The 26,805-nt window shown below is 43.7% G+C and overlaps 1 long non-coding RNA gene and 1 other non-coding gene across 4 annotated transcripts in view; one reads left to right on the top strand and one right to left on the bottom strand.

Moving 5' to 3' along the window:
• The first annotated feature begins 20,031 nt into the window (after positions 1-20,031).
• trnad-auc (transfer RNA aspartic acid (anticodon AUC)) lies at positions 20,032-20,104 on the top strand. Its single transcript has one exon. It is a non-coding gene; the product is annotated as a tRNA-Asp (tRNA).
• Positions 20,105-23,062: 2,958 nt separating this feature from the next.
• LOC140472218 (uncharacterized) overlaps positions 23,063-26,805 on the bottom strand; it is a 46,108-nt gene continuing 42,365 nt past the window's right edge. For 2 of the 3 annotated variants that reach the window (XR_011957476.1, XR_011957474.1), the window contains exon 4: positions 23,063-23,764. This is a non-coding gene — a long non-coding RNA (uncharacterized lncRNA). The remainder of the gene's footprint in view (positions 23,765-26,805) is intronic. The other variant, XR_011957475.1, reaches the window with a different exon arrangement.

Genomic DNA, 26,805 nt, shown 5'->3' with positions numbered 1-26,805 from the left:
AAACGTTTTGAGAACGGCGATATAAACACTTGCACGACAAAAACATGTCCGTTGGTAGACAGTTTCGGATTGTAAACCCAACTCATTGCTCCGTGAATCCTACATCGTTTGCAAGGTAAATGAGATGTGGAACAGAATTCTCTCCATTTGTCGAGATGGGTGTGACTTCAAAAACATTAAAGGAACTGGACACCATCCACGACAATGCAGTCACTTGATTGTCCCCGATTTAGTACCTGAATATTTATTCCTTTCACCGTTAAGGCACAATTACAGCAGAGTGCACCAACTACACGATGCACTGGAGTAAGTCACCCGAGTATTTTTGACCGAACATTCAAAGCTGAACAAGCTGTACTAACGAACAGAACAAGGTTGGAACATTCAACGAAACACCACCATTTGCAAGTTCCCCTCCAAGGCCAATAGCAGCCTGACTTTGAACGGAATCAATGATAAACTCATTGAGTGGTGAATCAGTCTTGATGGGCAAAGTTACATACTTCAGCCCTCCATCTTTAATCTGAAAACTTAATAAATGTTGATTAATGCAGTGACCACACTTGTGCTCCGACCTTGAGCTATTCCCTAAACTGGTGTTTGCTAAAGTTCTACTAGCTGAAACATTCTGTGGTCAACAACAGAAAAATCCAAAATCCCTCTCAATCAACTTATTCCCCTCAAGATGAAAGTGGTGCTGGAGAAACACAGCAAGTCCGTCAGCATCTGAGGAAAAATCAACGTTTCGGGAAAAGGCCCTTCATCAGGAATGAGACAGTCTATAGGGTGGAGAGATAAATGGGAGGTCGTGGGTTTGGGGAGTAGGTCGCTGAGAGTGCAGGAGGTGGATAGAGGTGGGTGTTGACGGTGATATGTCAGAGAGGAAGGTGGAATGGATAGGTGGGAATGAAAATACAAAGGTGGGGCAGGTCAGGAGGACGGTGCTGAGCTGGAAGGTCAGAACTGGTGTCAGATGAGGGAGTGGGAATGAGGAAACTAATGAAGTCCACATTAATGCCATGGGGTTCAAGGGTCCCAAGGAAGAAGATGAGGCATTGGGTAGTGAGGGAGTGGCGAGGGGGTGGCTCAGGACCTGCATATCTTCAGGAGAGTGGGAGGCGAAGTTGAAATGTTTGGCCATAGGTTAGTGGAGTTGATTCTTGCAGGTATCCTGGAGATGTTCTCGGAAGTGCTCTGTCAGAAGATATCCGGTCTACCCAATTTAGAGGTGACCGCATCTGGAACAGCAGATACAACAAATGACATCTGTGGAAGTATAGGTGAACCTTTGATGGATGTAGAAGGCTCCACTGGAGCCTTGGACAGAAGTGAGGGGTACGATGTGGGTTCAGGTTTTGCAATTCCTTCGGTGGCAGAGGAAGGTGCTGGGAGGGAATGGTGGGTCACTTGAGGGCATGGGTAGTCACGGAGGGAAAGGTCTCTGAGGAAAATGAATGGGTTTGGGGAGGGAAATATATCCCTGGTGGTGGGGTCAATTTAGAGGTAGTGAAAATGTCGGCAGATGATGTGATCTTTGCTGAGATTGGTGGAATGGAACTTGAGGACATTCCTCGTGTCCTTGATCTGTCCTTGTTGTGTTTGGAGATATGGGGTTCATGGTTGGACGTGCAGAACATGGATGAGATGTGTTAGAGGGCATCTTCAACCATATGGGAGGGAAGGTTCCGGTATTTAAAGAAGGTCATCTGTTGTGTTCGGTTGAGGAACTGGTCCTCTTGGAGCAGATGTGGCAGAGGCGGAGGAGTTTGGAATACAGGATAACATTGGTGCAGGAGGTGCGGTGGGAGGAGTTGAAGTCTAGGTAGCTGTGAGAGTCAGTGGGTTTCTAAAAAAACATCAGTAACACTGACCTCCAGGGATATGTTTCACTCCTTACCCCTATCCACTTTCCGCAAAGACCAGTCCCTCCATGACTACCTCGTCAAGTCCACGCCCTCCAATGAACTACGCTCCCCTCCCAGCACCTTCCTCTGCCACCACAAGAATTGTAAAACCTGCTCCCACAAAACCCCACCTCTGCCCTCTGCCCAAAGAAGCTTCCACATCCATGAAAGATTCACCTGCACTTCCACACATGCCAGTTATTGCATCTGTTGCACCCGATGAAGTTTCCTCTACAGTGGGGCCACCAGACACCTTCTCACAGAGCACTTCAGAGAACATCTCCAGGACACCGGCAACAATCAACCCCAACGCCCAGTGACCGAACACTTGTACTCCCCCCTCCGCCACCCTCCCGAGGACATGCAGGTCTTGGGCCTCCTCCACCACCATTCCCACACCATCCGAAGCCTAGAGGAAGAACGTCTCATCTTCTGCCTCATGACAGTTCACCCCATGGCATCAATGTGAATTTCACCAGTTTCCTCATTTCCCCCCGCCTCCCACCTTACCCTGGTTCCAACCTTCCAGCTTGGCACCGTCCTACTAACCTGTCCCACCTGTCTATCTTCCTTCGCACCGATCCACTCAAACCTCTTCTCCAAACTAACACTCTTATCTCCCCCTCCATCCACCTATTGCTGTCTCAGCTAAATTCTCCCAAACCCCACCCCACCCATTTATCTCCCCAACCTCGAGGCTCCCAGCCTTATTACTGATGAAGGCCTTTTGCCCAAAACGCCTTTTTTTTCTGCGACTCGGATGCAGCCTGCCCTGCGGTTCTTCTTCAGCACCACTCTCATCTTGACTCTGATCTCCAGCAGCTACAATACGCACGTCCATCCAACTAATTCCCCTGCCCATTGACCTTTAGCGATCATGAATGTCCACTCCAAGATCTCTTTGTCTGTCTACACCACACAGAATACTCATTGCTTTTGTTTCTTCTCCCCAATTTCGTTAACACTCATTGGTCTGAATTCAATGCAATTCGCCATTTTTCCTTTCCATCTTATTGATACATCCCTGCAATCTCTGTCATTCCTCGTCATAGTCAACTACACGACCAATTGTTAAATCATCAGCAAACCTCTGAATCATGGCTCCTACAACTAAGTCTAAATCATTGGTCTACATCAAAAAAAAAGTGGAACTCCACTGCAAACACGCATACAAACATGGTTCATTGCTGGTCGGGGTTAACAGCTGCGATAACAGCAAAATCGGCCTCCTGCTGTTATTTGTAAACTTGCTGTTCACTCTGTCAGTTGTTCTCCAGCGTGATCACTTCTCACATGTGGGTGTGATGAGTGACCTGTGCGCATTGTGACTGAGCAAGTGAGTTTACACCTCAGCGGGTAATTGAATCCCTTCCTGCAGTCACCCCATGGCCCTGACTTCTTAGCGTTGCGGGTATCCTTTTGTCTATTTAGTTTGATAAACAGTTGAATTCGAGTCCACACAGGCACGATTCCCATTTCCCCCGTTGTCCATATATTTTTGTGCTTCCTTATTTTCCCACGAAAGGTTGTTATCGTTGGTCTGAAGACCATTAGTCCTTCATTCTTCATTCCCCTTGAACTGAGTCAGGGAGAATTTATGGGTGAACCACATTGTTGTGGGTCTGGAGTCCCATGTTGACAGGACTCGTTATGGTCGGCAGATTTCCCTTTCGAAGGGACATGAATGAATGAGTATTCAGCAATGTAATGTTATTGTCTCTGTTTCTGAGATTGGGTTTATTTTCCAGATTTTTTTCATCGAATTTAAATAACAGCAGCTGCCACGTTCCAGTCTTCAAAGTTTACTAGCCCAATATATCGCCGCTGCACTAACAACTCCCTGCTGCATTTCTCCATTCAAAGAATGACATTGTCAATTTAGATTATCCCAGACTGAGAGAGAATACTACGCGTTCCTGTGTTAGAATGGAAGCAATGTACAATGGATTGGAGTGTTTACTGGACCAAGAGAATGATGTGGAGACGATGTGAGCAAAATCAGTTCTTACTGTCAAAGTAACAAACTTCCACTTTGTTGAGGAAATCTCTTAGAATGCTTTCAATACATCAGCCTCTCACTTAAGGCTTCAGTAAGCTTCCTCTGAGCCAATCCTCAGTGCTGGTTAATGCTGCTGCTGAATCTTAATAATATAATAACTTGAGACCAAGATGCCCTTCCACCTCGCCTTTGACCAGAAGCACTCCCATCCTCAGCATTTCACACGCTTGAATAAATAGACAATGTCGTTTCACTGGTGTCGGGGAGTCCAGAACTAGAGGGCATAGATTTAAGTTGAGAAGGGAAAGATATAAAACAGACCTAAGGGGTAACTTTTTTATACAGAGGGTTGTGCGTCTTTGGAATAAGCTGCCAGAGGAAGTGGTGGAGGCTGGTACAATTGCAACATTTCAAAGGCATTTGGATGAGTATAGGAATAGGAAGGGTTTGGAGGGATATCGGCAGGGTGCTGGCAGGTGGGATTAGTTTGGCTTGGGATATTTGGTCGGCATGGACGGGTCGGACCAAAGAGTCTGTTTCCATGCTGTACATCTCTATGACTCAATGACCGCACCTTTACCAAATTTTGTCACTGGTGCCATAGAATAGCTTCATGTGCTCATTTCCTCCCCCACTTCCGGGTTGATGTTAGCGGACGTGCCACAAGGTTTGCCTGATTCTGGTTATATGAACAGGGGTTATGTTACTGACTGCAGCAATGGGAACCTCCTTGTGTGGGTAGGTTAGTGAAGCAAAATTTGAAAACTCATTGCTATTGAAACATACATTGCACCAATATCTCGCACTATCCTCTGAAACTTTCTGTTTCTTGAAATCCATCAAACTCAGTCTTCAACATGCAGTCTGATGGAACCACCACAGCGTCTGAGGATATCGAATTTAAAATTCAGCCAATTCTGAATTCCCACATACCTCCTGTCCCTCGCCTAAAATATTGTTGTGCATCTGCTTCTCTTCCTAACATATATTCTGTCACTGTAATTATTGTTATTTTTAAACGCGTGTCTCTGCATGACTCAGTGATGGTTTCAATGATAAAATATTCTGCATTGTGGCCGCAGTAAGCTCGTATGAATCCGAGTCACTGCATTTTATTCCTTGTGACTCATGCAGAGGAAGCACAGAAAGAAATTCGTTTATTTTACTTGAAAACATTCTCAGACATTATGATTACTTTGCCAACAAACCCCTCTCACACACACACATCTCTGCGAGTCATATATCAGGATTTAGACTCACCCCTTCTCAGAGTCTTTCCTCCCTCCCGCAATCACTTAGGTCTTTTACGTTCCCCCTCCCATTTCCCTTACAATCATTTTCACATTGACCCGGTTCAGTTGGTGTTGTTGCGCTCACTGTTGCTGGGTGACCATGCCCAAGTCTCACCATCGGGACCTTCAAACCAGTTGATCCATTCGGATACCGCGGTTGTGAGATCAATCCTCATGTAGCTGCTTTCACTGAGATGAACCAGCGATTATTGAAACATCAGGCTCAGGAAAAGGGCACAGGGCAGCATTGAGGAAAATAAACGTTTTTTTAAAAAAACAAGAGTTTTTTGTCGAATTGTGCATCATTTATTTCACTTGTTCATTCGGCTCAAGCGAGACCAATGTGTGTAGCTATGCCATTTATATTAGAGCAGGGATGTGATAGCACTGGAAACGATGCAGGGGAGATTTGGTAAGTTATTGTCTGGGCTGAAGAAGTGAGATTGGACAAATTAGAGTTGTTTTTCTTTGAGCAGAGGAGATTGTGGGGGGCATGATTAAGATGTAAAAAGTACTGAGGGATATGGATAGAGTAGACTGAAATACATGTTACACTTTGATGGAGGCTTCGATCACGGTTGGCCATCGATTCAAGGTCAGGGGCGGCAAGATGAGAGTGACGTGGAAAACCGTTTTCACCCAGTGGGTGGTTGGAATCTGGTATCGAGTGTCTGGAAGGGTCGGAGAGGGAGGGATCCCCATAACCTTCCACAATATTCCGGTTGGAATTGGGGATGGCAAGACATACAAGGTTATGGGTCAAGTTATTTGAAATGGAGTGTGGACAGTTCAGTGATTGTTATTAATAGCTGTCCTTCCATTCTCGAAGGGACATTTCACAGGAAGAACTATTCTGTTTAAATCAACGTGGGGGAGTACTACTGCTCCCGCGGAGTCAGAGTGACAGCGATAGTGCAAACACGTGACTTCTGCAAGCTGTTCCTAGTGTCAGTGTTGGAATGAAAATCATTAAATACTTTTGCTCTGTAGTGAGCTGTTTTTTTAGAGCAGGTAGCTCAGGAAGATATACATTCTGCCCTTTCCCACTAGCCCATATCACTGAATACCGGCACTATTCTGCAATCTTCAATACCCAGTATCGAGTTCAATTATTTTAGATACTGTACACCTTCTTACACCTTACTGCCCCACCTACACATATCATTCGTTCCAAAGGTGAATGGTTTGGCTCGGAAATCTCTCCTAGATGCAATAAACCTGCTGATTTTGTTCAGATATTTCTGCTTTTCTTTAGATAATTTTGTTCTGTTCTGATTGACCGCCTTCAGGAAGCGTGTGTTTGCACGGGAGGGTGGTCAGAGGAGATTTACCAAGGTGGTGCCTGAGCTCCACCATTCCTCCTGCAAAGATAAGGGAAAGTGAGGGCTGCAGGTGCTGGAGCTCAGAGTCGACAGTGTAGTGCTGCAAAATCACAGTACGTCAGGCAGCATCTGAGGAGCAGGAGAATCCATATTTCAGGTACAAGCCACCGCTATTTCATTATCAGCCGATTCCTGGACGAAGAACGTCTCATATTTCACCTTAGGACCCTGCAACCAGACGGGATAAATCTGTATTTCAACAGCTTCCTCATTTCGCCTCCCCATCATTATCCCAGTCCCAATTAGCACTGCTCTCTGGACACGTCCATCAATCCCCCCTCTGAATTATCACATTCTCCCTCACCTTCATCCACTTTCCCATCACCTGACCACCAACCCCATTCCTCTCCCTCAATCTCGACTCAAAATCTTCATTCCTGATGAAGGGCATATGACCGAAACATCGATTCTCCTGCTCCTCGGATGCTGCCTGACCTGCTGTGCTTTTAAAGCACTCCACCCTCGCCACTGCAAAGCTCGACTGGGGCTCTTTATCTGAGAGCGGAGAAAGCTGAGAGAGGAATTTACTAACGTGCACAGAATGGGGATAGATATGTGTGACAGGAAGAAACTTCTTATGGGAAATGTTAATAATCAGGGCGATAGATGAAATGCTAGAGAGGGGATGTTCAGAGAAGATTTAGGAAGAATGTTTACATCCTGAGAGTGTTGTTTGTGTAGACCTCACTGTTTGAACGTGTGGTGTCTTCAGGAGTTATTTGGCCGTACACTTTAGGAGCTAGAGCATGCACGGATAAGGACTAGTTACTGGAAAGTGAGGCGAGGATAAACAGATGTTTGATGAAAAACTTGAACACCATAACTTTGGGTGCAGCAAAATGGAGGCTAGTACAGCTCTGTGGCACAATGAGAGACGTGTTGGACATCTACTGCATTGTTAAGATTGCGATTCAAAGTGTGTGGGCTTGAGTCCCACCAGAATTGGAGTTTAGTTCGGATTTCAGCTGAATGAATGATTGTTCCACCGACACATCATCAGTTCCCATCGTCTGGAATTCTCGTCCCTGCTACTGACCAGAGAAGTTTCCTCACTTTCTGGGTGGTGAGTTTTGAAGGAATCGTATCATTTGAAATATGATCAGCCCAGAATCGGCTGTTCTTTCACAAAACTCACACTGCAGAAGCCCACTGTCTCGAAACACATTTCCCTTCCACAGTTACACAGAGGTTTTCGGTTTATTCAGTGTCTTTTTCCCTTTGGGCGACAGGTTGTTGTGGATGGGCTGGGAAAAGACATTGACGTGTTCAGTCAGCCATAAGGATATCAAATGGCGGGGAAGCTCTGGCGGGTGTAATGGCCCCCCTCCTATTCCTCTCTGTCTGTGCTGTTTCTGACAGAGGGTTTTAAACAATAACATGATAAGGACCCTGTGAACCTACACCACGGAATACCAAGGACCTCCCCTTTATCCCACTGCTCTCACAGCTGGAATACACAGCTCCTGTTGCAGCTTTAGATCAGACAGTGGAGGATTCTCCCAGGCGCTCTGTCAGACTGCATGCTCCTTCACACAGGTTTCCAACTGGGCACATGGACCAAACGGCCGTGTAGATATTGGGGATTCAGGGACAGATTTCCCCTTTGCCTGGCTAGAGTTCTGGCCACAGTAATAAACATGAATTTGGGACATTCAGTACCTTACCCTGGATTCTTATCACTTTAATATGTAAACTGAAATTTAATTTACTCTGCTATAACATTCTTATATCTTCAATATTCACGAAAACTGTACAACATGTCCTTGGATGTAGCCATGGTAAAGTTTGGTGATGAGTGCAGTATGTTTCATGTTGTCGGTAGGAACTTGCAGAAGGAAGTTCGGGAAGTGTCGATGAATCGAATTCTGTGCTAAATTGAAGCCGACCCAATGAGAAGCCCTGCGACATCGATAACGTCACATGGTAAACAACGCAGCGAGCCACAGAAACCCAGTTTTAAATCCCATTTTTCTGTGTCCCGTTTCCTGAACCTGATGCTCAAAAGGTCACAGGTCCATATCAGTTCCTCCTCTTCTGCCTTAGCATTAATTCCAGAACTGCAGCAAAAGTCGAACAGGCGGGTCGAAGGTCCCAGAGGTACGAGTAGGGCACTTTGTGGGCTTGCTGCCGGTGGGCTCCAGTGGAGCAACTGATCAGCGCATGGTACTGAACAGTGTGTTAAAATGCCGCAGTTGTAATTTCAATCCTTATCTAAAGCTGCTTTTACTGACGTTGATCAGGAATTATTGGAACATCAGACTGAAGTTTAGTTGAAGAGTAATGTCAAATAAAGCAGAATCTATTCGAAAACGCCAGTTTCTGATTTGTGGGATTTTTCTGTCTTTGGGAAGGGTGTCAATTATTAACCGTAAACCTGCACATATTCACCAGGTGATTATCCATCTGTGGATCGAGAAACAGAGGTGATATTTTAGATTGATGACCTTTTTCAAATCTCTGACACTGCTCTGGATTACATTCTTGAAATGGCTGTTCAACTCGTTTCATATCATCCTGTTTGCTGCAAACTCACACAGCTCATTCAACCATTCGAAAGGAATTAGATTTATCTCTTTGGGTAGATTGAATGTTGTCAGCGTATCTGGTAAAGTCATGACAAATAGTTTTGCTGCTGTGTGGAACAGAGGTTTCCAACAGGAATAAGGATGATTCTTGTCGCTGGATTTTTCGGACAAAGATCAGTGAGAATTAAATGGACTCAGTCCCGTTCCTGGTCATTGTGAACAAATGTTCAAGGCAACAGATGGCAATAATAATGATGTTTGACATTGACAGGTCCATTCCCACTCACTACAATCACATTGTATTACAGATCACGTGAGCGGAGGAGTTGATGATCCTTATGGCAAACTGAGACAGTGTGACAATTAACCCCATGTTGTTAGTCTCACTCTATCCCATAAGCCAGTTAGCAACGGACTGAGCTAACCGGCTCCCATTTAATGCAAAGCTAAAACAAACAGCTCAGTACATTAACAATTTGTATTAGTTCACGTCGAACCAGCTGCTACACCTTTCAACATCATCAGCACTTCTTACACTTAACATGTTCAGTTGCAGGTATTATGCAATTCCTTTCTGATGAACGCTAAACAATTTGCCTCCCCATCCAGGCAGCCCAGAATCCCTGTCCCTGTTAAATTCGCTCCTTGTGTGCCTGCACGTGATTTTTCAACTATTCTGAGATCATCTTCTAAAATGATTTTTTTCTTTCTGAATAATCAATTCCGATACATGGATACAAAAAAAAATCAAATTCGGCCAATCAGTTAAAATTATGCCCCAATCAAGTTTGAATTTGATATTTTTACAATGTTAAAACCAATGAAACGATCCGGCGTTTTGTGGGACAAATATCGGACATTTTGAACAGTTATCCAGAGCGGCAAAGAATAGCAAAGAGAGCAGCTAAAATACCAAGAGATGGAGAATGTTAGTAAAATCTCCAAGAGGTGCCTATCTGGAGAAATAGATTGCATAGAAAAAAAACATTAACACCGACCTGGATAAAAAATCTACAGAGGAAGATACAAAGAGAAGATTCGACAACTAGATGGTTTTTAAAATTGATTTTTTTATAAAATGTTAATGGGCTCGGGGTTGGGGAAGGTATTGTAGAGCAGAAGGTTAAAGACCGGTTGAGAGAAAATGAGTTAAAAGTAGTTATAAGTTGATTATTCTCTGTCAAATGTTAAAAAAAACAATAATGTTGTTATTTTTAACTTTAAATTGTGATTTTAGGGATCGTTGTCTGCCTCTTGAATTTTAACAGAATACAGCACGGCGTGAATCCTTTCTGTTTTGCTATTTGACATTAGAGAGGGGTTTACCTCGTCAAGTAACACCGGTTTCTGTGGTTGCTTTGTTGTTTCGCTCATTGTGCATTTCGCCTCATTAACGATTTTGAAGTTGTCCCCTCTACACAAAACGTCCGTGCTTTTGTACCATTGTACAAGAGGTGCAGTGTGTCTAAGCGACAGGACACCCGACAATAACATTCGACGCTGATTCTATCTATCTATCCTGATAGTGACCCAGGAAACAGCACTGCGCTCTCTCCTCGAGTCTGGAAAACACTGATAATGTTACATCCCGCTCTCAAGGGGCTTCTCATTCCATTGCTTTCAATTCCTCACAAAACCCGTTTCAACAGATTTTGTCACTGAGTCATTTCTTTGTTTGTGTTCAAATCCTGTGAGCAGAGGGTCATAGTTGGAGCATGATGAGCCCATAACCCAGAGGGCTGACCATATTCTGTGCACTGTACTCTGCTGTTCATCATTTCACGAACAGCAGGTAGATGTATCTATGCTCTGCAAATTTTCACGCCTGTTTTAAGAAACAAGATAAACATTTCCTGGTTCCTGCTTTTGTTGTCACACAGACCAAGATTTTAAATGCTGGGAACATACACTGGTCGAGACTGTTTGCTCTCCCACATCTGTTTTCTCCCCAGGGGGTGTTCAGATGATGGTCTCAATCGCTTTATTCTGTTCCCTGTCACTCTGATATGATGTGAGCTGTGAGATCTGTTCTCTGCACTGGGGGTAACGTGATAAAGCTTACACACATCAGTTCCTGTGTAACTGAGCGACAGGACTCGCTGCAGTAACATCCCATGCTGAGTCAGACAGCAGAGCCCTCGCGGTGACTTCGAGAAGGACATGTTCCCGATGACTGCGAGAGATTCTCTCTTTCCCAGCAGTTCTGCACTTTTCTATCAGTCTCAGATGGCGTTATTTGCACAAGGTTCCCAAAAGAAAATGAGTTCCTGTGCATGCATGATCTCCGTTTTGTTCAGTTTTCCAGAAGTTCCATAACTCCCACTCCCTCTAACCCCCTCCCGCGCTCCATAAGCCTTAATCTGGTTAATAGGAAACTGAACAGCAAACACACATTGCTCTCCCACGACACTGATTGCTAATAGAAGACGAGTTCGTCCAGCTCCCATGGTGGGAGCCCGCTCGTGGGGGGAACTGGCCAGCACAGCCTCCTGGGAACCGGGAGTCAGAGCGGCAAGGAGCTGTTATTCAAACTCAGTGCTGCTTCACTCCAAAACAACAGAAGAACTTTTTTTAAAAAAAAAACAAGGAAACTCACCTGATTTATGGATATATGCTTCTGTTGCGGTTCTGGTTTGTTGGTTTGGGGTGTGATGTCGCCTCGGGTGGGTGATGTAAGTGGAGTTTTGCATCCAGCTCTATTTTGGACTCAGGTATAACTGTGATGAGATCGAGGTCACATCAAGGTACCGAAGCTTAAAGACATACACAGTGCCTTCTTCTAGACCGTTACTAGAGTAGAAATGGATTCCCTAACTTCAAATGATGCTGATCCTGTTAATGTGGATTTTGCCGAGTGCACGTCCTGTGCGGAGTAACCTGAAAGCCTTTATCTGTCCAAAATGTTGTTTTTCTCATGCTGTGATCTGCATGCCCTTGATTACTATGATCTGCATTTACCAATCGCAAACAAAAGTTTTCACTGTACTCAGGTTCACGTGACAATCAAATAAAGTCAATCAATCAAACTACACAGACACTTCCTTATTGTTTGGTGCCAGCACAGTGAAGGTGGCTGCATGGCCTCACTTTGCACTGTGACATATTTTGTGATTCTGAGTGAAATCACAGTTAAATCAACAGAACGTGGCAAGTTAGTCGCAGGTTATATTGACACAGCCGGGACACATCTGCACCACAGAGTGTCGCACAATAATAGTGAAGACCTTTTGAAATCATCCTCTGAGGTACATGCCACACGCCAGACAAAAAGCTGAAGACTGTGTGAAGCTGCTATGGTCAGCGCTAACAGAGCGGGCCAGCGGGAGCGTATTGGGCTCATAACCATGAAATTAATGGATTGAAAACATCCTCTACTCGACAATTCCTTGTTTCAGTGTGTGTACTGTACCCGCCAGTGTTTCTCTATAATAGATCTCCATTCTATGCATTGCGTGTTGTTTCACTTTCCGCTTCCTTTCATTCAATGTATCTGAAATGAATATTTCATACCGATACACAAGGGAAATTTGCACAAATGAGGAAACACACTTGTGAAGTCCTGGAAGCTCTTTTCCTGTTCTCTGTAGGTGTGCTCTGATCGGATTCACAAAATCTTTTGCCAGAGCTGGGAATAAACTGATGAAGGTGAGACACATCAGTTGTAGACTGCTCTATGCGCATGACGCCCTGCAGTTATTCCCCACTCCGTTTCACACAGCAGTGTTCTCCCTGTGAAATGAAAAGTTGTGAATTACAATTCGATCAATTTGTTGGAGACAGAATTGCGATCCAGGCACAGCTCCACATTATTACGACATACATCACCAACTATGAATAACCACAGGGATATACAAGCGGCAGAGAGTCACTATGGACTCGATGGGCTGAACAGCTTCTGTCGGCGCGTGAGTGACTCCACACATTGATGCTGTCCCTCTTCCTGTCTCTGGGACAGAGTGGCTGATGGTGAAACAAAGTCTCATTGTTAACTCTATCTTCTGCGTTAAACTGTCTGCAGCCCCGCAGCTCAGGGACGTGGAGATGGCTCTCAGTGAGTGAGACTTTCACTCGGATCGTTTTTATCTGGGAAAGTTCGGGCTCAGATGTTCACTGCTGCCCGATTGCAGCAAAGAAGCCGATGTTACTGTTACAAAAACCTTTCTGCAGGATTGCTGTGTGAAGATGGATTTTGAACAGCAAACAGGCTGCACAAAAATGCCCTCACATGAATTTACTTGAGGGTAGAGAGTCCGGAGTGCATTTGTGTCTTACCCGCCAGCTCAACATCTTTATCGCTTCTCAGATAAATGATATTTGCAGGAAGCTCCCAATCAAACTTGCTGATTCCCAGCACTTGATGGAACTGGCTGTGCCGATGAGAGCGAGCTTTAGAATGTAACCGCGCTTGCCTCCCCTCACACTGCTTGCCGGTGGAGGGAAATAGCTGAATACTCTGCCGATGGAGACAACTTAGTGCAAACGGAAGGGATAAACAGCACTGTCCCGTGAACAAGGAGATGGAATGACAAGGCGATATTCTTAAATACTTGGATGCTTAGAAATCCGAGAACAAATTGGGATGTAGTTGGAACTGACCGAATCTCAGCTGGTTTGATGTTGGCAATGTAAGAGTGTCTAGGGCACGATCTTCGCCTAGCAGCTTGTGTTAATACTGGCATGGGAGAATGTCTGACTTCAAATCGCCATCGAGCCTTGGTTGTTTGGTTTCACTTTTTCCCGGTCGACTGATCAACTGTTTGATAAAAGGATGTAAATCATTAAGTTGCACCCTTTGAAATACCTTTGAGTTTTGGGGTCAGAAGTGTCATTATAGTGGGCATGGCACAGTACCACATGTGGTGAAAGTGAAACAAGTGCTAGAGGATGTTCACCCACAGAACCCCACTCTGAGTAAATCCACCATCTAGATATTCACACAGTTCTGGGGGTGAAACCTCAGGAAGTGGGGACGTGAAATGATTGAAAACAGCGCTGAACAGGTTGATGAGAATGGTGCTGTGTACGAGGAATGTCAACAATAAAGGTCATTTGGAAAGTTGGGACAGGTCTCCTTGGAGAGCAGAAGGCCAAAACCTGGCCTGGTTAAACCTTTCCAAGACATGAGTGGGTTAGACAGAGGAAATAAGGAAGGGGGAATGCTCCCTACGCCTGAAAGAATCGAGAACGATTCGGCAGAGTTTTAAAGACATTAGTAAAAGAAGAAAAATGTACATGAGGAGAAATGTTTTCACAAAGGGAATGGTTAGGGTCTGACATTGACAAAGACGCAGTTTCAATCGAGTTGTTGAAAAACTAATTCAATGTTCATGTTGAAAGTAAAATGTGTAGAGTTACAGGGAGAAGGCAAGAGAATGATACGAAAAGAGAATCACATTTATCTCTGTAGAGAGCCAGCGCAGCTAAGGTGTTTTGTTACACGTTTGTGATTCTGACTGGAATCACAGTTCGACCAACAGGATGGTGGGAGTTAAACAACGGTGATATTGGCAAAGCCGGGACACATGACACAACAGAATGTTACCCAGAACGTACATGTCACAGGGAGGATGGCGCTGTCTGAAAATCCTGCAGGGTCTCCTGCGGATCAGACACAGGAAATTTCACTATTCGAACTGAATCAGCGCTATGAAGGATAATCAAGGAGCCGGAGGATCCAGCTTCAGAACTCAATTACTAAAGAAGCTGAGGGTAGATTCCCCCCACTGCAGTTTCTGTGGCTGTTGGGTGTTCAAATAAAAAGCAGAACCGGGAGTTTGCTTTGTGGAGACAGGCGCCAGTGTCCATCTTGTCATGGTCGTGTTTGCCTCCCACACGGTAAATCGTGGGCTCAAGCTGCTTTAGGTTGTAGGCAAGTTGAGGTTTTAACAAATTGGGTATGACCCCTAAAGAGTTAACTGTGGTGTGGGAGAGTGCAGATTTTCTCAAAGTGTCTGTGCTGTCATGGCAGTGTTCGCCTCCCGCACGCAAAATCGCAAACAGCTTTATGTTCCAGGCAGGTTGAGTATTTACAAGAACCGAATGGAGACTGTTATTACATTGCTGTTGTGAAACAAAGTCCTGTCGCAGCCGTTACGCTGCAGGGAAAGTCGTCCCACCATATTCCACCTCGCCCTACGATCCAAACATTGACGACATCCTTGTCTATATTTTGTCATCAATTTCACGTGTTTTTTATTACGTTTTCAAGACGTTAATGACGCTGGACAACGACAAGCTATCGGAAACACAAAGGTGAAACGTAGAATGGCTTCAAGTGCTGGATGCCACAGAGCTGCAGTACGGCGGCCTCGGCTGGTTTCTGTAGTGTAGTGCTCATCACGTTCGCCTAACACGCGAAAGGTCCCCAGATCGAAAATGGTCCAAAACTGCTTTGTTCTTCAACTGCAGCCTTGCACATGCACAAGAACGGAGCTTTCCCATCTGCAAACCTGCCTTCGAATTGGCTCGAACGAATCTGCTCACGTAGTGAAATGTAAGGCAGCTCCATTTAATTACTGTGCAAAGCAATGTAAAGTTTTTCACCAAGCTGGTTCTGATCAAATGCCATTCTCTTTGAGAGTGTATTTCCCGCGTTCTGATCCTTTGTGCATTTTCCCTGTAGTCAGGTGTGTTTCGTGTTCCGTGTAAACGTGAAAGTCGTCCTGTTTCGAGCAATGGGTGAAATCGTTGAGCAAAGCAAGAATCGAAATTGCAGTCATGTCAAGCAGCTCATGGTTATTTGACCAAAGTGTCTCTGCTGTCATGATCGCGTTCGCCTCCCGCGCGGAAAATCGCAAATAGCTCTGCTGTTCCAGGCAAGTTGTGCCTTTACTGGAACCGAATGGAGACTATTGTTTCATCGCTGTTGGGAAACAAAGTCTTGCGGTGACTCGACTCGTCGTTATTTGGTTTTCTGGCCAATGGGAAAATCGTTCCAATGAATTTCGGTGTCATATCTTATTGAATTTCTCCCATTTCCTTCATTTCCGTCCTGGAGACATCGGAAGGAAAAGGTAATCTAATCGAGACTGTGATTGTTGAAATTCACTTTTTATGGCCCGTTCTTATTATGTTCTTTCTTTCTCTCTTTTCAGTAATCTCTGGAAAGTGGAGGTGCACTAAGGCTGCAGTATGTTTGAAAGAGTAGTTTGGAATTGCCCTGTTGTTAGTTGTGAGATTACTTTATGACTCATGCACTCGGACTGTCTCACATTTAGTATTCATGCATCTCTGTGTCTGAAAATGGATTAGGTATGCCAGTTTTGTTTGTGTTCCGTGTTAAATGCTTTCTGTTTTGCGATTCGCTCAGGACATTACGAGTTAACTTGGTTTCTGAGGTAACTTCCAGCAGCAAAAATCCTCAACTGAGGGTCTGGGAAAATTTCACAGAGTATGGTCAGTCGGGGCAAATGTAAGGAAGTGGTTCGTTTCTGCAGTGTTTCACAATACTACCTTTCCCCGAGCAGTCGAACAGACTAAACGATTGTGCCACAGACTGCGACGGCAAGCTCTGCTCAAAAGTAATCTTTTAAAGCCGGTGTAAGCAACACGACGTTATTGGGGTACACCGCGTGGAAACAGATACTTCGGTGTATCTCATCCATGCTCACCACATAACCAAAATTAAACAAGTCCCGTTCCCCACCATTTGGCCCCAATCCCTCTAAACCCATCCTGTCCAGAAACTCATCCGATTACCTTTGCAATTTTCTGAGTGTAATAGCCTCCTCCACTTCCTCTGGGAGCTCATTCCAAACACGCACAACCTTCTGTGTGGGAAATGTGCCTCAGGTCCTTTGTCAATTTCAGCTCACTCACCTTAAACCTATGCTCTCGAGTTTTCAACTCACCCTAATATGGATAAAACACTGAAATACTCAGTTTACAACCCTTCCGTAAGATCATATCGCAGCCGTTACGCTGCAGGGAAAGTCGTCCCAGCTTATTCCACCTCGCCCTACGGTCCAAACATTGACGAAATTCTTGTCTATATATTGTCATCAATTTCACGTGTCTTTTGTTTTACGTTTTCAAGATGTCAATTACGCTGGACAACAACGAGCGATTGGAAACAGAAAGGTGAAACGGAGAATGGCTTCAACTTTCAGTGCTGGATGCCACTGAGCCGCAGTAGGACGACCTCGGCTGGTTTCTGTAGTGTAGATGTCATCACGTTCGCCTATCACGCGAAAAGTCCCCAGTTCGAAACGGAGCAGAAACTGCTTTGTTCTTCAACTGCAGCCTTTTACATGGACAAGAACGGAGCTTTCTTGCTTGTTTTCCCATCTGCAAACCTGCCTTCGAATTTGCTTGAAGCCATTCTGTTTGAGAGTGCAGTTCCCGCGTTCTGATCCTTCCACGAAAAGCAGTACCGCACTTGCATTCCTTGCGCAGGCGGCCCGGTTCAAAGGCAGGGAAGAAGCTGATGCGCTGGTGTCACAGCGCACCACGGATTCCTGAACTTGTCTGTCTGTCAAATGTACCCCAAAGTCGTCTCTGAAAGGCCTCTTTTGGAAGCTGTCTGTCGTTATTGAACGCGCGAGAGTTGGTACCAGATTCCTGATTCATATTTTGGGGCAGTTCGCCCGTTAGTGGCTCATTCAATCAGCAACAGCAATGAAATAATTTACACTCTCAGAGGAACCTTTGGACTTGTGCTTTCATAGCGCCGCTAATATTAAGGTGCGCCCCGAGATCTAAGCTATGTTGGAACTGAAACGGAGGAATCGACAGAGAGGCTACAGAATGACATCGCATCCATTTGGTTTTCTTTAAATCACCGACGAGCAGGAAAATGTAAACGGGGAGGGCGAGTGGGGAAGTGAGGCAGTTGCAGCTCTGGTAAAAGTCCTTCTTTGTGATTCACTCCGCAAACAGAGACGTGAAGGTGACTCAGAGGCGTGTGAGCTCTTCACATCGAGATCAAAAGGCACTCATGGGCAGTTAGCACCTCTTCCGGAGTGGGGGTGGGGTGAGCTAATTACCTTTTGACTTCTGTTACTATGTTCAGAAACTGCCTTTTAGATTGACTTGAACAGAAACTGCATTTCTAATAAGCACCATGTAATTTAGCAAAACTTATTGAGTCGCTTCTCGTCGATTCCCGCACAGGTTTCCAACTCAGTTGGTATCCACGTGGCTCATGTCCAGGAGTGAACATCTCTGCAGCAAATTGCACGGTTAAAGTAAAAGGCACGGAAAGTGGCATCTCGAACCGGCCCCGAGGTCAGAGCATGCTCACAATGTGATCTGTCGTTCTCGGATTGTAATGCGAGCTCCGGTTTTAGGGTGGAGAACATTCTTTGGGACCCTTCTTCTGCAAAACAGACACAGTGACTGAATAAATGCTGCACGGTATCATGTGGAACACGGCCTGTGCAGCTTTATGCATTTTCCCTGTAGTCAGGTGTGTTTCGTGTTCCGTGTAAATGTGAAAGTCGTCCTGTTTCGAGCAATGGGTGAAATCGTTGAGCAAAGCAAGAATCGAAATTGCAGTCATGTCAAGCAGCTCATGGTTATTTGACCAAAGTGTCTCTGCTGTCATGATCGCGTTCGCCTCCCGCGCGGAAAATCGCAAACAGCTCTGCTGTTCCAGGCAAGTTATGCCTTTACTGGAACCGAATGGAGACTATTATTTCATCGCTGTTGGGAAACAAAGTCTTGCGGTGACTCGACTCGTCGTTATTTGGTTTTCTGGCCAATGGGAAAATCGTTCCAATGAATTTCGGTGTCATATGTTATTGAATGTCTCCCATTTCCTTCATTTCCGTCCTGGAGACATCGGAAGGAAAAGGTAATCTAATCGAGACTGTGATTGTTGAAATTCACTTTTTATGGCCCGTTCTTATTATGTTCTTTCTTTCTCTCTTTTCAGTAATCTCTGGAAAGTGGAGGTGCACTAAGGTTGCAGTATGTTTGAAAGAGTAGTTTGGAATTGCCCTGTTGTTAGTTGTGAGATTACTTTATGACTCAAGCACTCGGACTGTCTCACATTTAGTATTCATACATCTCTCTGTCTGAAAATGGATTAGGTATGCCAGTTTTGTTTTTTGTTCCGTGTTAAATGCTTTTTGTTTTGCGATTCGCTCCGGACATTACGAGTTAACTTGGTTTCTGAGGTAACTTCCAGCAGCAAAAATCCTCAACTGAGGGTCTGGGAAAATTTCACAGAGTATGGTCAGTCGGGGCAAATGTAAGGAAGTGGTTCGTTTCTGCAGTGTTTCACAATACTACCTTTCCCCGAGCAGTCGAACAGACTAAACGATTGTGCCACAGACTGCGACGGCAAGCTCTGCTCAAAAGTAATCTTTTAAAGCCGGTGTAAGCAACACGACGTTATTGGGGTACACCGCGTGGAAACAGATATTTCGGTGTATCTCATCCATGCTCACCGTATAGCCAAAATTAAACAAGTCCCGTTCCCCAGCATTTGGCCCCAATTCCTCTAAACCCATCCTGTCCAGAAACTCATCCGATTACCTTTGCAATTTTCTGAGTGTAATAGCCTCCTCCACCTCTTCTGGGAGCTCATTCCAAACACGCACAACCTTCTGTGTGGGAAATGTGCCTCAGGTCCTTTGTCAATTTCAGCTCACTCACCTCAAACCTATGCTCTCGAGTTTTCAACTCACCCCAATATGGATAAAACACTGAAATACTCAGTTTACAACCCTTCCGTAAGATCATATCGCAGCCGTTACGCTGCAGGGAAAGTCGTCCCAGGTTATTCCACCTCGCCCTACGGTCCAAACATTGACGAAATTCTTGTCTATATATTGTCATCAATTTCACGTGTCTTTTGTTTTACGTTTTCAAGATGTCAATTACGCTGGACAACAACGAGCGATTGGAAACAGAAAGGTGAAACGGAGAATGGCTTCAACTTTCAGTGCTGGATGCCACTGAGCCGCAGTAGGACGACCTCGGCTGGTTTCTGTAGTGTAGTGGTCATCACGTTCGCCTATCACGCGAAAAGTCCCCAGTTCGAAACTGTGCAGAAACTGCTTTGTTCTTCAACTGCAGCCTTTTACATGGACAAGAACGGAGCTTTCTTGCTTGTTTTCCCATCTGCAAACCTGCCTTCGAATTTGCTTGAAGCCATTCTGTTTGAGAGTGCAGTTCCCGCGTTCTGATCCTTCCACGAAAAGCAGTACCGCATTTGCATTCCTTGCGCAGGCGGCTCGGTTCAAAGACAGGGAAGAAGCTGATGCGCTGGTGTCACAGCGCACCACGGATTCCTGAACTTGTCTGTCTGTCAAATGTACCCCAAAGTCGTCTCTGAAAGGCCTCATTTGGAAGCTGTCTGTCGTTATTCAACGTGCGAGAGTTGGTACCAGATTCCTGAATCATATTTTGGGGCAGTTCGCACGTTAGTGGCTCATTCAATCAGCAACAGCAATGAAATAATTTACACTCTCAGAGGAACCTTTGGACTTGTGCTTTCATAGCGCCGCTAATATTAAGGTGCGCCCCGAGATCTAAGCTATGTTGGAACTGAAACGGAGGAATCGACAGAGAGGCTACAGAATGACATCGCATCCATTTGGTTTTCTTTAAATCACCGACGAGCAGGAAAATGTAAACGGGGAGGGCGAGTGGGGAAGTGAGGCAGTTGCAGCTCTGGTAAAAGTCCTTCTTTGTGATTCACTCCGCAAACAGAGACGTGAAGGTGACTCAGAGGCGTGTGAGCTCTTCACATCGAGATCAAAAGGCACTCATGGGCAGTTAGCACCTCTTCCGGAGTGGGGGTGGGGTGAGCTAATTACCTTTTGACTTCTGTTACTATGTTCAGAAACTGCCTTTTAGATTGACTTGAACAGAAACTGCATTTCTAATAAGCACCATGTAATTTAGCAAAACTTATTGAGTCGCTTCTCGTCGATTCCCGCACAGGTTTCCAACTCAGTTGGTATCCACGTGGCTCATGTCCAGGAGTGAACATCTCTGCAGCAAATTGCACGGTTAAAGTAAAAGGCACGGAAAGTGGCATCTCGAACCGGCCCCGAGGTCAGAGCATGCTCACAATGTGATCTGTCGTTCTCGGATTGTAATGCGAGCTCCGGTTTTAGGGTGGAGAACATTCTTTGGGACCCTTCTTCTGCAAAACAGACACAGTGACTGAATAAATGCTGCACGGTATCATGTGGAACACGGCCTGTGCAGCTTTATGCATTTTCCCTGTAGTCAGGTGTGTTTCGTGTTCCGTGTAAATGTGAAAGTCGTCCTGTTTCGAGCAATGGGTGAAATCGTTGAGCAAAGCAAGAATCGAAATTGCAGTCATGTCAAGCAGCTCATGGTTATTTGACCAAAGTGTCTCTGCTGTCATGATCGCGTTCGCCTCCCGCGCGGAAAATCGCAAACAGCTCTGCTGTTCCAGGCAAGTTATGCCTTTACTGGAACCGAATGGAGACTATTATTTCATCGCTGTTGGGAAACAAAGTCTTGCGGTGACTCGACTCGTCGTTATTTGGTTTTCTGGCCAATGGGAAAATCGTTCCAATGAATTTCGGTGTCATATGTTATTGAATTTCTCCCATTTCCTTCATTTCCGTCCTGGAGACATCGGAAGGAAAAGGTAATCTAATCGAGACTGTGATTGTTGAAATTCACTTTTTATGGCCCGTTCTTATTATGTTCTTTCTTTCCCGTGTAAGGCCATCACGTTCGCCTTACACGGGAACGGTCCCCAGTTCGAAACTAGGCAGAAACTGTTTTGTTCTTCAACTGCAGCCTTTTACATGGACAAGAACGGAGCTTCCTTGCTTGTTTTCCCATCTGCAAACCTGCCTTCGAATTTGGTTGAACAAATCTGCTCTCCTCGTGAAATGTAATGCAACTGCATTTCATGACTTTGCAAAGCATTATAAAGTTTTTCTCCAACCTGGTTCTGATCATATGCCATTCTGTTTGAGAGTGCAGTTCCCGCGTTCTGATCCTTCCACGAAAAGCTGTACCGCATTTGCATTCCATGCGCAGGCGGCCCGGTTCAAAGGCAGGGCAGAAGCTGATGCGCTGGTGTCACAGCGCACCACGAATTCCTGAACTTGTCTGTCTGTCAAATGTACCCCAAAGTCGTCTCTGAAAGGCCTCATTTGGAAGCTGTCTGTCGTTATTCAACGTGCGAGAATTGGTATCAGAAGTCCTGAATCATGTTTTGGAGCACGTTAGTGGCTCATTCAATCAGCAACTGCAATGAAAGAAATTACACTCTCAGATGAACCTTTGGAGTTTCACCAGAGCTGCAACTGCCTCACTTCTCCACTTGCCCGCCCCGTGAACATTTTCCTGCTCGTCAGTGATTTAAAGAAAAGGAAATGGATGCGATGTCATTCTGTAGCTTCTCTGTCGATTCCTCCGTTTCAGTTCCAACATGGCTTAGATCTCGGGGCGCACCTTAATACTAGCGACGCTATGAAAGCACCCCTTTTACCTCAGTGTGGTAACAGCCCAAAAATGACCCTCTTAAGAGTAACCCACCCAAACACTTTTCCCGATCATATTTCTTCACATTTATTTCTGACTAATACACATATCCCTGAACACAATGTGTAATTTAGCATGGCCAGCTCACCTAACCTGCATATGTTTGGATTGTGGTAGGACACCACAGGAAAGTCACATAGACTTGGGGAGAACGTGCAATGTCCTCACGGTCACCCGAGGAGGGAATCAAACCAATGTCCCTGGCGCTGTGAGGCAGCATTGTTCAACACTGAGGTACCATGTAATCTTATGCAATAAGTAAAATCAGTGAAAGATACGAAAAAATAAGTTTCAAATAAACACTCTCCGATATTGTCAAAGCATGTCAATCTTACAGTCAATACGAATAGGTGTGTGGAAAACCAAAAAAAAAACAAAATCTCGGCAAATCATGTATAAACAATAATTAACAATTTAATTTGATCAAAGGTCATAACATTATTTAGACGAATTGCAATTTTTAATAACAAATGTAGGTAATTAGCTGACTAATGAACACTTGGAAGTGGCATATATTTACTTAACGCTGAAGAAAGCGACTTGTTTTCCCCCTTGTTACACAGCAGAATAACAATGTGTGTGTGTGTGTTCGAAATGTTTGAATCAATCTGAAATTTTCTCGCCTCTCCAAATCCAGGCAGCATCCTGGTAAACGCCCTCTGTACCCTCTCCAAAGCCTACACACCCTTCCTGGAACATGGCGAACAAAAGTGAATACAATACTTTAAGTATGCCTTAACCAAAATGTTAAAATGTTACAACATGACTTCCTGACTCTTGTAACCAGTTTCCTTACCAATAAGGCAAGCATGCCATTTGCCTTCCTAACCACCTAATTACTTGCATGGTCACTTTCAGGGAGCCATGGTCTTGAACGCCAATATCCCTTTGAATAATAAAACTGTTAGGGTCCTGCCATTAACTATCTACTTTTTTTTAACATTTGAGCTTCCAAAGTGAAACACCTCACACTTGTATGGATTAAACTTCACCTTTAATTACTCTGCCCATATCTGCAATTTATCTTTTTCCTGCTGCATTATTTGACAACACTCTACAATGTCCCCAACTGCACTGAACGTTATATCATCTGCAAACTTATTAACTCACCCAATTAGATTTTAAGCCATGTCACTTCTATATAATTGCATCGCAAACAGAAGGGTTCCAGTACAGATCCCTGTGGAAAAAAGACAGATAATGAGGGAAATGCAGAATTCTTGAAAAATGAGGTTTTTTTCAATGACAGAATAATTCTGATGAATAATCTTCTAAAGTGCGACTTTTAAAAAAAAACCAACATTTTAATTCTGAGTTTATTGATCTTAACGAATATCCAGTACAAACTGCTTTGAAAATATTGTATCATTTTAAGTGTTGCGTTCTCACATTAAATATTATTTAATTGTCATTTCAATAATCACACCATCATGAGATTTACATTATCGTTCAATCCATTATTATTAGAGACAGTATCATAATGAAATATTGACATTCTATTCAGGTCAACACACCTGCAATCAACCAAAGTTCTCTCATCCAACACTCATTTTAACTCTCTTATTCTCTTTCATTTGAATTCTCGTATTAATGGAAGGATCATTAATCAGTCTTATCAATTTAGAAATTGCTAACTATTTTTCACATAAATATTTCATTTTTTTTCCAACATATTGCACAATTACATCGCAATAAGAGTTTTCTCATCATTATTAAATTTGTTATCAGCCATTTTAAAACTAATTATTACCAAAATCTAACCGGTAATCATTGTTGAAATCCAAAATCTCCAGCTGTATATGTGGAACTATGTCTCAGTACATCAACTGATACAAACAATATTGCACTCTACAATCTCTTAATCTTAGCAAAAATAATTTTAAGTGTGGAATCTTAGCTGAATTGAATTGGTTGTAAGAAAAAGTGCAGTCTGAAGAAAGGTCACTGGGCCCAACTCTCTCCACAGATGCTGCCAGACCTGCTGAGTTATTTTCCAGCAATTACTGAGTTTGTTTGTGATTTCCAGCATCCACAGTTTTGTTTACATTTTTGTATTGATTGTATTTCACTTCAATTCTAACATTGCTACGTTTCTGATTATTACAATAAGAGCTAAGTATTTTTCATGTTAAGCATTATTTAAATTTCACGTATTCCTTGTGTAAATAAACCAGAATTAACAAATGTTTGTTCTATGCTTTTACAATAAATCTTGAATTCTTAGAAATCACATTTTTTTGAAAATGAGGGAAGTAGTTTTTCGCTGAGTAGTCACATTGAATGACTAATGCTTTATTTCCAATGCATGTGCAATAAAAAGCAGGTTAATTTTAATTTATGCAGATGAATAACTGCTTCAAACAAATTGACTTACTTGATTATCATGAGATTTATGTTTATTTAAGACCATTGTTGCTTCGTTCCATCATTATTAGAAATTACTAATTCTTTTTATCGGTCCATTACACACTGGAACTGTCTAATACAATCCTAGTCCAATTATAACAATAAATATCTGAGCAGTTTTCCTTGTGAATAAACACAGTAAGTATGTGATTATAGTCCTGCCCTTCCTGCATGGGAATATTATGGAGGGCTCTGGTAATGTGTGTACTAGTAGACCAGGAGCCATGGGTTCAATTCCCCCTTCAACAGAGATGTGTCAAAACACCTCAGAGTTGATTAGAAAATATCTAAGTGTCGACTGAATTGCTTTTCAACCAACATTGTCTCAACTTGTAACTGTTGTTCATTATAATGATCACAACATCTTGAATTTATTTGCTTCACATCACTGATTAAAGACTGAATGTTATTACGCTGCTTCTAAATACCTCTCAACTTTTAATAACTTTGCAGTCTTAAAGATTCTACGGTGTAAATAATATTTAAGGTAAGGGGGAAAGATTTAAAAGGGGACTGAGGGGCAACTTTTCCACACAGTGTGTTTCACATATTGGGATGAGCTGTGAGAGGAAGGGCAGTGGCTGGTACAATTACAACATCTAAAAGACTTTTGGACAGTTTATTGGATAGAAAACGTCCAAAGGGGTATGGGACAAACACAGTGAAATGGGACTAGTTTAGTTTAGGAAACCTGGCCGGAATGCCAAGTTAGGCTGAATGGCCTGTTTCCGTGCTGTATCAATCTAGCATTCTACAATTCAAACTTCACTGTGATTGGTAAAGGAAAGAACAAACGGGTGTTAATTCTATTTTGTATCCATAAAAAAGTGACATGAATTTAAAATAATTTTGCTCTTATTGTGATTAGAAATACAATGAATGTGAGCATTGAAGTGAAATATAATTTAATCAATTCAACTGTGTTTCCATGGTTAAAATAAAAATTGAATATTCACAATCATTGTGAGTTTGTACATTGCAATATCTTCACATTACTTCATGTACTGAGCCATTATTACACATTTATACCCCCTACTGAACTGAACATTAATTAGATATTAGCAACACTTAGATTTTCGAAAATCTATCAGTACACTTGTAAGAAGGAGAAATTTAATTTTGCTACATGACTGTGCAATGTGCAGACATGAACAGGAATAATTTGCATAATCTCGTGACTATATCGTGTTAATAAATAATTTACTTCTCAGGTACTGAAGCAGTCCAAGTCCAAGTACAGCGAGATCTGGACAATATCCAGGCTTTGGCTTACAGGTGGCAAGTAACACACATGCCACACAAATGCAGGCTATCACATATAAGACATAACCTAACCACCATCCCTTGACATTCGATGGTGTTACCATGACTGAACACCCACTATCAACATTATCCTGTAGATAATCATTGATCAGGAACTGAATTGGTCTCACCACATAAACACAGTGGCTACAAGAGTAATTCAACTCCTGGCTTCTGAAATCCTGTCCAAACGCTACCAGGCACAGTCAGGATGTGATGGAATACTCCCCACTTGCCTGGATGAGTGCAGCCCTAACGACACTCAAGAAACTTGATACCATCCGGAATAAAGCAGCCCGCTTGATTGGCACTGCTGCTACTGAGCCTCAGTGATGGTGAGGGTGGATGATTGTGGATGTCCTAGCTACAATCTCTGCCTCTTCTTATTAACAAAGATAAAAGAATCTTACATTGCTCAACATTCTCATCAAAACAGAGTACAGTATTCACCCCAGCCCTCTTTTATACCAACCAGCAGCATTTCCACCACCAATAGCAGCTTCTCTTAAAATA

This window comes from Chiloscyllium punctatum, unplaced genomic scaffold (assembly GCF_047496795.1).
Source record: "Chiloscyllium punctatum isolate Juve2018m unplaced genomic scaffold, sChiPun1.3 scaffold_282, whole genome shotgun sequence".
NCBI classification, from domain to species: Eukaryota; Metazoa; Chordata; class Chondrichthyes; order Orectolobiformes; family Hemiscylliidae; genus Chiloscyllium; species Chiloscyllium punctatum.
The sequence above is the reverse complement of the archived record's forward strand: the minus strand, read 5'-3'. Positions and strand labels throughout refer to the sequence as shown.